Below are 14,084 nucleotides of genomic sequence, written 5' to 3' on the forward strand. Positions count from 1 at the left end.
AATGAGAACTCTACAAGCTGGCTTGTAGACCAGTGCCTGCCACACATAGGTGGCTCAACAGTTTTTGAATAAAACACTGCTCAAAGCTATTCAAATTTCATCAGTTCTCCCAGGTGTCACCTGTGTAGTATTGACCTGAGGTTTCATGGTTTAGACGCACTTCAAAACATCTGGTTTTGAAATAATAAACCTTAGTCATAATTCTAAGGAATTGGCCCAATGAGTAGAACTCAGTTTCTTCTTAACAGAACTTCCTTCAGGACGTTGGCTTCCCCCGGGCTGTGGTACTCTCCCTCTAAACATCTCACTCCGTTCTCTTTCGTCAGATGTTAACTTTGTCCCGCTATGTCATGTTCAAGGTACCACATTTAAAATTCTGCCAACTGTTCAGCCTAATAAGAACTGTTACATCTTTTCAACATCATCGATCCTCTAAGAGGGTGCTCGAGAGCAAGAAAATCAAAGACTTAAGAAATGCTTACTTCTTTTTTCTATCTTCCTTTGCTCATCCTTTTGTTTCCTGCATATTTTAATCTTACCTATTTTATTTTATTTTATTAAAATCAAGGCTATTTATAGGAATAAAGTTTACTGACTTCAGTGCTATGGTACAAATCATTGTCCCTGGAAATCATAAACTGCTTGGAAATGTAGCACAGATGAAACCCATATTCTGGATCAGCACACACATCTAATTATGTAGAAAAAAAGTATATCAGAAAAGGTTGAATGTTGCAGGCACAGGAAAGAAATTGACCTCTACTCAAGTTACTGCCACAATTATACAGAGGGAAGGACCTGCATGTGTTTCACGTTGTAAATACCTGAGATGCCCAGGGCAGCACTGCAAACCCAGGGAATGGCCAGCAAACATCCACAGCAAGGGTGCTAAGGCTGTCCACAGCCTAACGTCTGCAGTAGTTCTGGTACAAGAATGCCCAGTTCTTGAATTATCATCCAACTTTCATATGATTCTGAATATGCTTTACAGGCTTTAATTCAAATTACCCAATTCTAACTTTTCAAATGAAATAACTAACTCCCTACTAGACTTCCAGCTCCTCAAAGGCAGAGATTTTGTCTTCTTGACAGCAAAAGAGGCACACAATTGCAGTATTGGATGTGATCTTACAGGTCAACTAGTTCTAATTCAATCTCCTTGAATGACTGAAAAATACAACCTATCATAGTTTCATTCTTTTTTTTTTTTTTTTTTTTCATTTCTCATTGCTGTCCCAATCTCATCCTTGAGAATTTCAAACTAAGAAAACTCCAGTCTGAGTCTTTGGCAGGTAGACTAATTAAAATGACCTAATAACCTTCGTTGTATACATCTGGGACCAGAAGCAAGGTGGCAAGATCAGCTTATAGCTGTGTCCCCCCTCCTACTCCCCCACACCCCACGCTGATGTTCTCAACTTCATTCACAGCAGGGTGGCCATGTCCTGCTTAAAAGGAAATGAATTTCCTCAACTCTAATAGGGATCTTCTCAAGCCTGGCTCTTGTGAGCAAAACATTTCTTGATGCTGTTAAAATGCATACAGTTATCGCATTGACACTAACATGCTTACAAGAATGAGGAATGCAGAAACATCCCTGTTCACAAGGATGGCCCCTGCATGGCCCCACCAAGGCAGATCAGGGATCATCAATATTCTCTGTCCTTGTGGTGATGACAAGGCAGGCCCCAGGCAGGGACCTCAAAAGCAGGATGTTTTGTCAAAAGGGGCACCAGACCCAAAGTCTAGAAAACTGAGGACTTCTGTGAGAACTGCTCTTCGGCTGAATACTGGAGAGGCTAGCAGAGGAAAACTCCCAATATGGGTCTCAACCTACATGACAAAGCTCTGCAATGATGTTAGAAAAATTACCTTGGCCCCTTCTGCTTCCTTTCCGCCATCGCTTAGTTAGTTTTCCACCCAGACATTCAAAATGGGGCCTTTTAAAACTCTGCCCTCAAACGAAGGTGGTTCAGAGCAACACTTTGGCTGATAGCACAAGAATCCCAGGGCAACGCTTCACTGCTTCCTCAGCATATGCCAGTGCCCATTTTACAGGGGGGATTTATGATCCTACTCTCAGTAGAGCGAGCCAAAGTTTTATAATATTCATTAAAAATCAGCACCACACGTAATAATATAGAATACTGCCTGTACACAAGGGGGCCAAGTTATAGGTGTTCAGGGAAACGTGGCAGAATTTCTTGGCCTTGGCAGGCGTAAAGTTGCAGGCACCAGCACTACAATAACACAACCACCTTTTATTGCAAATGTTCGTTCGTTCTAAGTCCTAATTACTTTCTGTAAAACCCTAACGACCATCAAGCTTTCTTCTGACGGGGCAGCCACAGGATGGCCTAAAAGTGCAGCAGCAACACCCTGGCAGCCTCCCCAGTGAGAGGCAGGGGACAAGTTGGAACCCAGTAGGAGCTGGGGCTGCAGCTGGAAGGTAGGCTTTTCATTGAGCTTCGCAACTGCCTGCGCCCCTTATAAAAGCCTGGCGTAGGGACTTACAGCGTCCCTCGGTGGGACAGGCTGAGGCCCTCCTGGAAAGCATTCAACCGTCAACATCGTCAACATCGTCAACATCACTGTCGGGTCAGAAGCTACTCTTCCTCGCCCCACCCCCTCCCAAGAGGGGGACCGGTCAGCTTTGAAGGGTCCGTGCATCTTTTTCTGCCCCTTCTGGGAAACGCTAGACAATCCCGGAATCCCAGGTCTCCAGGTCTGGCTCCCCTTCCTGGGTGTAGTGCGCTGGGCTCTGCCCACCTCCCCACGTGCCACACCAGCGTTCACCACTCACCTCCCCTTATCCCACTAGCCTCCAGCCCTGGCCCTTCAAAGCCCCTGCGAGTCCCGGGTAAGGCCGGACCGAGCCAGGCGGCCAGCGGGGCCGGGAGCTCTCCTCGCCGCGCGGCCGCACAAAGCGGGGAGAGCGGCGGCGGCGTGAGGCGCGCCCCCTCCCGCTAGCCGGTCGAGCGCGCGCCCGCCCCCTGTCCCCCGCCCCAGCCCCCGGAGCGCCATTCGCGGAACGGCTTACGCTAGTCGCCGGGCGTACGGCGCCCCAGCGGCCGGGGAGGTGCGCTGCCCGGCTCCCGTAAAGTTATTGTGAATGGGGAGCGGTGACGTCAGCCCCGAATGTCAACAATGTAGCGATTGAGAGTGTGGGCGTTCCGGGGAGAGCGCGAGCCGCGCGGCGCGGAGCAAACAGCGCCGAGCAGCCGCCGCCTCAGCAGCAGCAGCAGCAGCAGCGACCGTGCACGCCAGGGCTGCGGTCGCAGCAGCGCAAACGCGAGCGCCCGCCGCCGGCCTCGCCACCCCGCCTGCCCACTCCTACTGCCGCTGGGCTCTCGCTTTCTCCCCGGCCTCCCCTCAACCCTTCCCCTCCCCCTTCCCGGCATACTCGGGGGCTGGGAATGAGCTGCCATGTGATGAGCGTCCCCTCCGCGAGCTTTCGGTGACCCCCTATCCGCCGACCGCCGGGAGGGGGCTGCGGGCTGGGAGGACGCGGAGAAGAGGAGGCACAAACGGACGCAAAGTTCTCTGGCGAGGTGAGTCCCCGGCCGCGGGGCCCCGGCCCCGGCGGCGGGGCAAGTTGGCTGAGGGGAGCGAACGCGCGGGGCAGACGAAGAGGCGTGGGGAAGCGGCGCGGGAAGGCAGCCGCGGTCGCCGGCGCGCAGCCGCCCGCCGAGCGCCCTGCCCGCTTTTATGGCATTTTCTAGGAACGGGAAGGGGGTGGGAGCCGAGCCGGCGGACGCGCCGCGGGGACTGTGCGCTCTCTCGCCTGGCTGTTTACGGCGGGCGAGGCGGCATTGTATTTTGCTCGCGTCGACGGGTGTTTTGGAACAGCAGGGGGAGGAGGAGCAGAGGGTAATAAGTCAGGCAGGGGAGGGCGGGCTGGAGGGAGGCGCGCGTCCCCGCGAGCCGAAGCAGCTGTCAGACCCACGGCCCCGCGAGGCCCGGGCGCCCCGGCCCCCAGCCCGCGATCGCGGTGCCAGGCCGGGCGGCCTCCTCCCTGCCCGCGGCGTCCGCGCCCGGGGCTACTCCGCCAGGCTTTGCGCTCAGCTGTCAGTCGGATAGCTGGGGCCACCGCAACTGGCAGGGCATCAAAGCCCAAGTTTAGAGTCCCGAGAAGAGGCAGGCTGGGGGCTTGCGGTGTAGACCTCGGCTTCGCACTGGGTGGAATCCCTACTAGCCAATGACCCGGTTATTGGAATGCATCCCGGGGAGCTCGAGCTGAAGGGCTCGTGCCTTCAGAGAGGGAAACCTTGCACAAGATTCCTCATGAAATCAAAGTGCGAACACATATAACACACACCCTTTTCTCCCTGCCCACACTTCAGTCTTCAAACCCCAGAAACCACCTAGGAGAGTTTATTCAGGGGACACCTCTCCATCTCCCCTCGCCGAGGCGTCATGTGAGGTCTCTCAGTTCTCTCACGGGTGGGTGCTCAGGAGCCGAGCACCGGTGGAGAGGGAGGCGGGCGGCGCTCATGGACTACCCCAGCTGCCCGCGAGAGGGGACTCGAGTGAGCATCTCGGCGACCTCGGTCTGGCCGAGGATTTGCAGGAACTTGGACCGTGGGAGGAAGCGGGCAGGGCCTTGTGTATGTGTGTGAAAGGCGCCGCGCACCTTTAGCTTCGGGGGTCGTGAGTGCGCGGGGTATCCCCAGCACCCTCTCGCGTGTAGGCGAGTTTGGTAACTTGGGGGAAGTTCCGGCGCAGCCGCTGTCCAATGGTTTTGTTCTGGCGCCTCGCAATTTGCCTGTCGGGTCACCGCCGTCGCCAAGACCCGTGGCCCCTGGGAAACAAGAGAGGAGGGCGCCCCACCCCCGACTGAGCTGCAGACTCCGGGCGGCCTGGCGGGTGTCGAGACGCGGCGTTCCTCGGTTTTCATCTTCGCTGTCTAGTGCTGCAGTCTCTCTGTGTAAATTTCATCTGTTGCGTGTATTTAACTAAAAAGGGTAATTACTTCAGATAAAAATCCTTTCCTTCCTAGTGGGAACCTTGACGGAGATGATGCCTAATGAGATATTTTGCTTTTGTCTGTTTAGAGTAAAATTAGAGATGTTAACTCTGATAACGGTTTTCTCAGATCATTAAAATGTAACATGTAGGAAAGGCATGTCGAGCTGCGAAGGCTCTGGCTGACGTGAAGGAAGCTGTGCGGGAAAGGCTGCCACTCCTTCGGTGGAGAGGCTATTTTGGTAAGGCAGTGGCGTCTTGCTTAAAATGTGAGATTGCCCCACCCTGGTGCTCCGGCAGCTCGCAGCTCTCGAGTAAATGGCATTTTTCATTCTTACAGGTAATGATGAATGTAAGTCAAAATGACATCTTGTTAGAATTAGTCTTTTACTCTGGAAGAGAGATTGTTAAACAACAGTGTTGCATTCAGACTGCTCCCGTGAAAGGTCTGTCAACATTTCCAGTATAATTTCAGTTTTTCAGGAGTTTATAATTTCACCACAAAACTTTGGCTGAAATGTTTTTCCTTTCTAGTGTTCTGCTTTAAAAGATGCATTGATTGCCCACTTCCATCCTATTTGTTCCTGAAACTTGAATATCATTCAAATGGCGTTACCAGAAATAGAAAACACAACCACGGAATGAAATACTTTTGTTAGAACATACTTTATTTGTGCCGAGGAATATTTTCCTTTAGGATTTTGGAAGGCTTTACGGTTTGCCATTTGGTAATTATAAAAGTGTTAATTCTTCTGGTATCTGTCAGTTCTGCAGGTGGATTGAAATGTCAGTTCATATCGTATATGCCAGGATTATATGGGAGAACATTCTCCTCCTATATATGTGTGTCTGAGCCCATAGCTAAATTAAATGCACGCCTGTTAGTTACTTGTCAGTTCTTTGTATGCTGAATGTGAGGATCTGCCATAGAGGAGAAGGGGTAAGGCAGAAAAGGAGGGAAGGAATCGGGGACCCCCTCCCTGCCCCCGGCACTTTTCAGTTTTACTAGTGCCTGGAAGGAAGCCATTTATTTATTTATTTATTTTCTCTTGAATTATGCTTTTGACTCAGTGTCTTCAGGCAAGTCCCTTCCAGTTACTCACCTCTGGCTGCTGTGTGAGGCGCTTAATTATTTGCAAACTACCTTGAAGTCCCTGGATGAAAGGCACTGCAGAAGTGCAAAGTATTGTTATTCAGATATGGAATTTAATGATCCATTACAGTTCATCAGGAAAATGTGCTTTGCAGTGATGGTGGGAAACGTTTCCACCTGATAGAGGGTAATAATAACTGCCTAAAAGTAGGTTCAGATTACAGATGAGACAATTAACTCTAGCCATGTGCTCTTCAATTTGTTGCAATTCATTTTGTGATCAAAGTGAGTTGCAGAGAGCCAGATGGTCAGGTTCACGTTCAAATCTCTCCCAGGCCAACCCTTCACTTCTGAGCCCACTGTCTCCACAGCCAACGGGGACTTATTCATTAGTGCTTGTGAGCTGTTCCTCAGAATTTGTGATCAGGGCTCCTGTGATGCCAACAAAAGGGCTCAGACCAATCTGTGTTGTTGGGAGCAGTTTAATTTTACTTGGATTAACCCGTGCTTAGTGTCTGTGCTATACATCCAGCCTTAACAAGGGAGAAGAGAGGTCCAAGTGGCCCTCTGGCTAGGCGGTGCTGGGTTCCACTGCTCTGCTTTCTGTATACCTCAGATTTCAGGGAGTACAGTGGCTTCTTACAAATGCTGGCTTGATTGCTGATGAATGACAGAGTATTCAGATAAATACCCTTCCTGTTTGGCTGAAGGATTGAGGAGCAGGACCAGTTTGGTGGCCATGTGACCTATGCTGTTGCGCAGGGCCCCCTCCCCCGCTCAGAAGGCCCTCACACGTGGTTTTGTCTTCTGCTGTTGTCTTCTTGAAATCCTTAATAATTATTGACCATGGGGTCCTTCATTTCCATTTCTCACTGGTCCCTGCGAGGAGGAGGCATAGAGTGGAGAGCCAGGCAATCACTACTGTGTCTCAGCAACTTGTCATCGACAGTTGCCAGGCAGGAAGGGGTGGGAGTACCTGCTTTGTGCCGCCACATCATCTGATTTTTTCAAGGGAAGCTGGATGTCAGGAATTTTATGTGGAATCCTCTAGTTTTTAAATATTAGCCCAAACATTTTTTTTAAATGCTGGGTGGGAGCATGATAAGTGCTAGAGCTGGTCTGCAGGCTGTCTCCCACTCCTTAGGGGGCTAGAACATCTTATTATTTAATATTTCTGTATTTGGCTATTTTTCTAAAGGCTTGGCACATAGCAGACATTTTGTGAGTCCCCACCAAGTGAATGGTTAACAGTAATCAGGAAACTTGAAACATACAAGAAAAAAATCCCTCTAAATCAGAGAAAATTAACACGGGATTGATAGCTTTTTTTTTTTTTTTTAACAGAGAATGCAACATGAAAAGCCTAAATGATTAATACCAAAGCCACAGTGTAATCCTCTGCAGGTAAATAATCCATTGCTTTTGGGCCACCTGCCCTCTATTTAGTTGTTATTGACCAGATAGGGTAACATAGCTATTTAATGCCTAAGGACCTCCATGGAATTTGACATTTGAGAAAGCCCACTAAAATAATAGCTGTGATTTATTGTATGTTCACCATGTGCCAGAGACAGTGCTAACTGCTTTCCCTGCACATAATCCCATTGACTCCCCAAGGCAACCCTATGAAGCAGGCATTGTGCCCATTCTACAGAAGAGGAAGGTTCTCATTTTATGTGAGAAAGAATTTAATCAGAATGCAATATGTGTTTTCCTGACAGTCTAAAGGTTATTTCCCCATCCTACATACACAATCCAGCCTTGAGTCAATGACTGGGGTAGGGGTCATAGCATAGAAGAACCCAGTCCCTACCCTCACAGACAAGGAACAGAGAACAATGCAAAATGCAATATATTTGTCAAAATCTGTGATTCAGACAGCAAACCCTTCCTCTGCCTCCCTGTCTCCTCCTTCCCTGTCTGGATGTTGAGGAGGCTCCAGTGACATATGACCCTATCAGAGGCACTAGCAGTTTAGAAGTCAGGGCTGGTTGCAAAAATTGGCATCACTCTGGAAGAGAAGATAAGCTTTTGGCAGAGCTGAAGCCGTGTTAGGGAAGGGAGCACCAAGGCCTTGGGAATGACAGAAAATCGCTCCTGTGTTGTCGGTGGCAGTGTATGACCCATTCCTGTCCCATTTAAAAACTTTATATAAATATTTACAAATTGTTCAAGTCCAAACCAAAACCTGCTTGAATTAAACATTTTGTAAACTCAAATTGACCAGAATATTATTCATCTTTTTTTTTTGGTCTGGGACAATATTTAATAGAAAAGTAGTTCTTTCTTTGTCAATTCAAGGGTTTTCCTTTTCCTTTTTCTCCTTTCTCTCTCTCCCCCTCTTTTTTGGGGGGGGGGCTGGTTAATTTCAAATGTCAGTCTTCATAAAACTGAAACTTACTCTTACCATCAGCTTCCCGAAAGCTGGAAGTGTTCTCAGAATCACCAGTGTCCTTTTCAAGGACCATTTCTTTTCTGAAGACTACGGAAATTGAACCTTGTCCTACTAGTGGCACTACTTCAAAAATTAGGCAGGAACTTTGCCTTTGTTTTTCCTTGAGCTGTTTTTTTCCAAAGTAATAAATCTCCGCAATCTGAAAGCATTTCACGTACTTTTCACCCTAGTCATTGGAATTACAGCCAAAATGTCTCTCAGTCTTCCCCAGTGACCTCATAATCACCACTTCTCCAGCATATTCCCCTGGTTAACTTCTCTTTTGTTCCTCAGCCTGATAATAAATTGGCTTTTGGTGCTGAGAGCTGTGTCATTTTCCTCCCTGACCTTTTTGTTCCTCTCCTGATGGCCATAGGACACAGTGCTGATGCCCCTGAGAGCAGCCACCAGGTTCCCAGCTCTCATGCTTCTGTCAGCTTTCATATTCTCCTTTCCCAAGCATTTAAATCCTCCACTTGCCAGTCCTCCCATACTTCTTGTGATTGTCACCATTTGTCCCCAAGTCTGCAGCCAGCATGTGGACAGACTCCAGGTTAATTGCAGAGGAGATCTTTTTGAGTTTCCAAGTCCATTGTCAATTCTAGTCTTGCATCATCCTTTTCTGTCTCCCTCACCACTTTTTGCAGCCACTTTCTGCAGATGCTTCCGGAGTTTTCCTCGGGACTATCTGTGTGTCTAACCCAAAGAAAGCTGAGAATTTCACTTCGGAGTTTAAAGCTGGGGGAGCCCAGCAGCATGATTATTCCCATTCTTACAATTCAGGAAACAAAGTGAAGGTGCTGCTCAACAAGTCTGCTTAGTCTCCCAGTATCCACAGATCATTGGCAGCTTTAATTTTCTTCCCGTCCTGTATTTGCCTAAGCAATGGGAGCTCATGGATGCCACAAAAGGGGCCAAGTGTCCAGAAATGCCATCCTTTAAAGGATGCTTCGTTCGTCCACCAAACAAACATATGCTGAGTATCACTCGCATGGAGGCGTGGTGCTCAGTGATGGTGGTGCTAGTGGGGAGGAAGCCCAGTCCTGGTGCTGTCCTCATCAAGCACACCATCTAGTGGGAGGGGGGACGTTTATCAGGCCGCCACAATGACTTACTGCATGCAGGTTCTGTGAAGGAACGATATTGCATGCACCAAACGATGTAACGGGGAAATTTGACCTGGTTGTGAGGTTGGAGCAGCCCTCCCCAAGGAACTGTGAAGTGAGCTGACATCAGGGCCTGTCTGAAAGTTGGGGCTGGCTCTTTCCCCCTATTCTCCCCAGTCTATTAATTCACTACCCCCTGTAGCCCTTTGGAGTATTGCATAAACCATGATATAACTCTTGGGGCCATTTTGGCAAATAATGGTTCCTGTATACAGAGTCCAGAATTGATTTATTTACCTGTGTCTTTAGAACCTGATGAAGACAGAATTGTTACTTGCTAAGAATACTGTTCATTTCCATCCTTGGAAAATATGCAAGTTAGCATTCTTATTTTGAACATGTGTTGGGTCATTTTGACCATATTTAAACTATTAAAAGCTACACAGACATGCCCTCCCAGTTGGCTGATATGTGTGGGACCCGGGCGAGGGTCTTTAGTGCAAATCTGAGTCTAGCTTGTCAGAAGCCCCTGCCTATCCCAGAGCAGGAAGTTGTACAGCCTCTGTATACTGAGAATGATTATTTAGACCATTCTTAGCACAATTTAGAAGTGTAAACAATGTCTACTTAAAATAAATTGACTTTACTATATGCTAAAACTCCTCTATTTTCTTTTTCTCTGATGATATCTAACCTGTGTTGGGAGCCTCATGTGTGTTACTCATATTAACTCATTTAATCCGTGTATCAACCCACAAGCAGGTGTGATCATTAGAAGCAGAGGCACAGATGTCACCCAGCTAATGAGTGGGAGAGCTGGGGTTGGAAACTCGGTTTTTGATGCTACAACTTGTTTTCTTAACCACTAAGCTGTTCCATACCCAGTTTTCCTTTTCACTCTCTGGCAGGTTTCAGAAGTGGAAATACAAGCCATCTCACTCTGAAATATTGGATATTTTATTAACATCTCTCTGAAAGATAGAATTGAAAAATAATTTCTCAGTGAACCTGAGTGAATCTGTCACTTGTCTTTCACATGACTCACTTTCTAATAATTGCATTCCTCAGTTCTAAGCATCCACTTGGGGATCAGAGTGTGGAAGTGATGACACGTAAAGACAAAGGAAGAACTAGACATAAAATGTGAATCCCATGACTCTGTTCCCAGGGTTTTCCTGTAACTCCTGTTTCTACCCTCTTGTTATGTGAAGAATTTGTTTTTAGCTTTTTTTTTTTTTTTAATGAGGTAGGAAAAGGTGAAGGAAACTGTTCCTATAGTAGGTAGATGATTCTACTGAGGTGGAAGAATTTCATTCAGAACCAATTCCGTTAGAGCCCCTAATTAGAAATATTAGCTACTAGTAACAGATAAAAGCAGGTAACCTTTGCTCTCATTCTAGTCAATTTCAGGAAGAGATTGTCTTGCCAGATTAGCATGTTGTAACTCTCAACAGGAGATTTGAATGGTTTTAAAGGACTCCGCCAGGCAGTTGGTTTGGCAGTGATCCTGATCACCCCAGGTTTGCAGGTCACTATTTAGAATGCTGACTCAGCTCTACCATGGGCTGGACGTCCAAGTTGTGTCTTTAGTCAAGTGACATTATCGCTGGAGCTGCTGGAACGTTAAGTGTACACTTGAAGCTCAATTTGGGATATGATCAAGTGTATGAATGTACTGTGCTTATTTTTCAGTATTTTTTTCAAATTTTGGAGATGACTAAATGGGGAGATGCTTGGTGTGTCACTGTTGGAGCTTTTAAGTGATTAAAAAAATCAAGCAGATGAGTGCATAAAGATTTCTATGCAAACAATGATGAGCTTAAATTAAAGCTGCTGATTTAGTATGAGAATTACTTGCATTGATTTGTAGAACATCCGTATAGGTTCAAGATTCCATATTATGCAAATGAATGAGCCCTGGAGAGTCAAACTGTGAAAAAAAAATGAAATTAACTATAGAAGATATTATTACCCATTCAGCAAGAGGAAGATGTAGGCATACTTAGAGTTAACCCTTGCTTTTCAAGTATCTCCTTGAAAAGATCAGCATCAGGGGTGATGATCCTTGCTGCAGCTGTAAAGAAGCTGGGCAAAGCTTGTTCTCAGTTCTCCCAAGTGTCCCCTTTCTGTCCTGACTTCTGCGCTCTGTACTTTGCTGCCTTTAGGCCACCCAATGCCCTTAACAAGTCCCTCTCCTTCTCTTTCAAAACCAATCCTAGAAAAGGATTTTATGAAAACAGTTTTTACTAGGGTATAAATAATGGAGCATACATGGTGCATTACTTCTTTCTGAGGCATTGGCCTATTAATAGGAGACAAAGCCAAAGAGGTAAAACCCTAGAGATGGGACTAGTAGAATTTCATACACTGGTAACCTGGTGATGGGAGGAAATTTCTGAGTGAAGAGAGGGCTGTTTATAAATATAAGCCTGGAGACAGGGAATATGGACAAGCTGGTTAGAGCATACAAACCCCTGTGATGTTAAAAACATGAAGGGCAGATGATTTTTAATGTGGTACTACGTTTGTCAGCGAGCATCACCTTCCTCTTGCCAGACACGATCTGATCACACAAACCTGGGTAGCAAGATGGTGTGTTATTTGACATTTAAACAGAACTTCAGGGGAAAACCTCTTGGTCTATAATTAGGAATTTTTGTCAGTGAGTCAGTGGCAGTGAATCTGAAATGCTGTATTATCCTTAAATGTTGAATTTTAAAAGAAAAAAAAAAAAGCAGTGACACTCATTGGTCTCCCCATCCCAGTGTTTTATTGATAAAAATTGAGTTGATGAATTGATTTCAAAATTGGCATGCCTCATGCTATTATTAGTACGGTTAGTGGTGACATCTGGACATTTGGAGAGGCTGATTGATTAGTGAAGCCATGCTTTTTTTTAGATAGAAGTGTTGCAGGCTGAATACCCAGTTGTGAAGGGTTTGAACTGCCTTCCATTTTACCCCTCCCCTGCGCAGACTCCAGCAACCATGCTATGTTGAGTTGATGGCGCCATCTAGTGCCAGTCAGTGGAACTGTCCTGCTGGACTCACTGTGAGGAGAGACGTCCTTTTCTTGGGGTGCGCTGTCTAGTGGGGAACCTCTCCCTAATTACTAATTTTCCCCTGTCTGTTTAGTTTTGCCTCCTTGCCTTCCTCTCTCCCTGACTCTGTTTCTCTTGGGTATCCCCTTTTTGTAGACCTTCGTTTTTTCTCTTCCAAATCTTGATCGATTTTTTGTAGAAAAAAAGAATCAGTACTCACAACTGTTAAAGATTTTTTCTAATTTGATACGTTACGCCACAGTAAGAGAACTCCATGCATTTTAAACTGATATTAACCATTTAAGTCATATTAGAGAACGAGAGTGAAACTAGACCAAGTCCAAAAGTCTCATCTAGAAGACTGTCCTCTCATCTTCCTCTAATTAGACGCTTCCTCACACAGTCAATCAGGAATGTTTGCTTTAGTTTCTGATTGGCTTTGGAAGTATTGTTATAGTGTTGTTTTCTCTTTTTAAACTACACATTTAACCTCTCTCTCACGTTTTAAATTTGAGACAACTTGCATGGACGATCCTGGAACACTGTCTCACAGACATGACATTGTTTCTGTGGGAAAATGTGTTCTAAGTTCCAGACAAGCCGTTTTCTTGTACAGTTTTGGATCCGGTATTAAATGAAAGAAGAGAGATGAAAAAAGTGTAGGACCCAACCTGAGATGTGATTACTCCATAACGTTTGTGGGATCTGAATTAGTGTACAAGTTTAAGTCTCCCACATCAAACGATACATTTTAAATTTCCACTTATGTTAAGCATCTCGATATTGTGGGTTTGAAAGTAAGTCCCCTCTGAAAAACAGGAACTGTGCTTGTCTGTTACCAGTTTTTGTGGTCGATAGGGCAACTATTATGATTTTTTTTCAGAAGGGAGGAAAAGCAGTTAAATCCAGTTAAAATTAAAACCGGTTAAAATTAACTGGCTCGTGAGATTTGAATGCAGCTGCGCCACACATCACCACACGGAGAGAGAGTTGTTTATTACCACTATTCACTATTATTAGTTGTTACCCCTGCTTTTTGAGCAGTGGCATAGATTATGTCTATTTGGGGTTTCACCTTGGAAAATAGGAACTGCGAGTGTAGAGAGGTTCCTGTTTGCCAATTTGCATGTACCTTGTTTTTGTTTTTGCCGGGTAGGTGTGTGCACCTTATGTATGCGCGAGTAATTTAGCATGTCAGCAGTTTCCTACCAGAAGCCAGTGCTGACTCATGCAGCTGTTACAGCCCTCAGCTGGCCCCACCGCCCCAGCGCGCCTTGGAGAGCACCTCGGCCACTTAGCTGCTGGAAGGCTATTTTCAGATCTGTGGTCACTGCCCAGCCGGGTTCCCTTCTCCCTCCAGCAACCAAACACAGCCTTTGGTTGCTAGGTAAGAAACTGGGCATATTTTTACCTTTGCAGAGACTGCCCAAGAATCACAGCATTTCT

General features: G+C 46.4%; 1 protein-coding gene across 2 annotated transcripts in view; it reads left to right on the forward strand.

Annotated features, from left to right (window-relative positions):
* The first annotated feature begins 3,027 nt into the window (after positions 1-3,027).
* Positions 3,028-14,084, forward strand: part of BACH2 (BTB domain and CNC homolog 2) — a 324,594-nt gene continuing 313,537 nt past the window's right edge. For both annotated transcript variants that reach the window (XM_074368612.1, XM_074368613.1), the window contains exon 1: positions 3,028-3,551. The gene's annotated coding sequence lies outside the window, so the exon portion shown is untranslated. The remainder of the gene's footprint in view (positions 3,552-14,084) is intronic.

Source organism: Camelus bactrianus, chromosome 8 (genome assembly GCF_048773025.1).
Source record: "Camelus bactrianus isolate YW-2024 breed Bactrian camel chromosome 8, ASM4877302v1, whole genome shotgun sequence".
NCBI classification, from domain to species: domain Eukaryota; kingdom Metazoa; phylum Chordata; class Mammalia; order Artiodactyla; family Camelidae; genus Camelus; species Camelus bactrianus.